The sequence below is a fragment of the Varanus komodoensis genome, unplaced genomic scaffold (assembly GCF_004798865.1).
Source record: "Varanus komodoensis strain SLA01 unplaced genomic scaffold, ASM479886v1 scaffold1362, whole genome shotgun sequence".
Classification (NCBI taxonomy): Eukaryota; Metazoa; Chordata; class Lepidosauria; order Squamata; family Varanidae; genus Varanus; species Varanus komodoensis.
Window position 1 is genome coordinate 9,313 of NW_025335396.1, and position 1,071 is coordinate 10,383.

Below are 1,071 nucleotides of genomic sequence, written 5' to 3' on the forward strand. Positions count from 1 at the left end.
TATGCCCAGGCGGCCCTGTGCCTGGGCCAACAGGAGCATGGGGGGGGATGCCAGTCCACCTCCAAGGCAAGGGCCGCCTGGGGCCGGCGGTGGGGCTTTGCATCGTCCTTCCCTCGTCATGCAGAGAGGGGCCGGCCTCTGCTCCAAAGAAATCCGGTGCACTGTCCCTGAGCTGGGTGTGATGCTCTGCTCGTAGGAGGAGCAGCTGGCGCTCCCTGGAAGGAGGCTGCCTGCCGTTTTGGGGTGCGACAGGAGACGCGCCAAGGGGGCTCAGAGCTCTTCCCTTCCGTGCCGTCCGGTTGCACAGGTGGCACTGCCAGAGTGGCTCTGGCTTCGGCTCCCTCCCACCCAGGAGGCTGCATGGTGCTCCCTGGGCTGCCTTGGGAAGCACTCGCAGCTGCTCCAAACGAGCCAGTGAGACGGACGGGTCGAGAACTGGCCGGCGCAATATTGTGGCCATCGGGGCATGGACAGCCTCGCTCTCTTCCTCTTGGAAGCTACCCCAGATAATCCCGTGCAGGTTCAGACAACCTGCGAAGCCACGTGGGCTCACAAGGTGGCTCTGTGTGTCGTGCGGATCCGGGGACAAGAGCTGGACGGGCAGAAGCCGTCTTGGACTCTGCTCTCCCGAAAACGGCTCACACGACATCTTCCTCCAACGTGCTTCAGTGCCCCTTGGGTCAGTGGACGGGGCCAAGCCCCCCTGCCGGAAGAAGCAGCCAGAACCCTGAACGGATCGAAGGAGCAGGAGGGAAGCCCACCCGAGGCATGGGAGGCAGCCGCCCCCCCAGGACCCCTCCAGGAGGGGCAGTGTCACAAAAGAGCCGCGTGGTTGCAGGGGGTGGGGGTGGGTTGCGCACTCCCCGCCGGGTTTCCTTCCCCAGAGGAAGTGAGCTGTCGGTCGGAAGGGTGGGTCCAACGGGGACAGTCGTGCAGGAAGAGCAAGGAAGGGCCCCTGTCCCAAGGCAGCATCCCACACCTGGAAGGAGCACCTGGTGCCATCTTTGCTTTCCTTTTGCTGCCCGGCAGAAACCTTTGCACCTTCTGGACATTTCAGTAGATAACTACTCA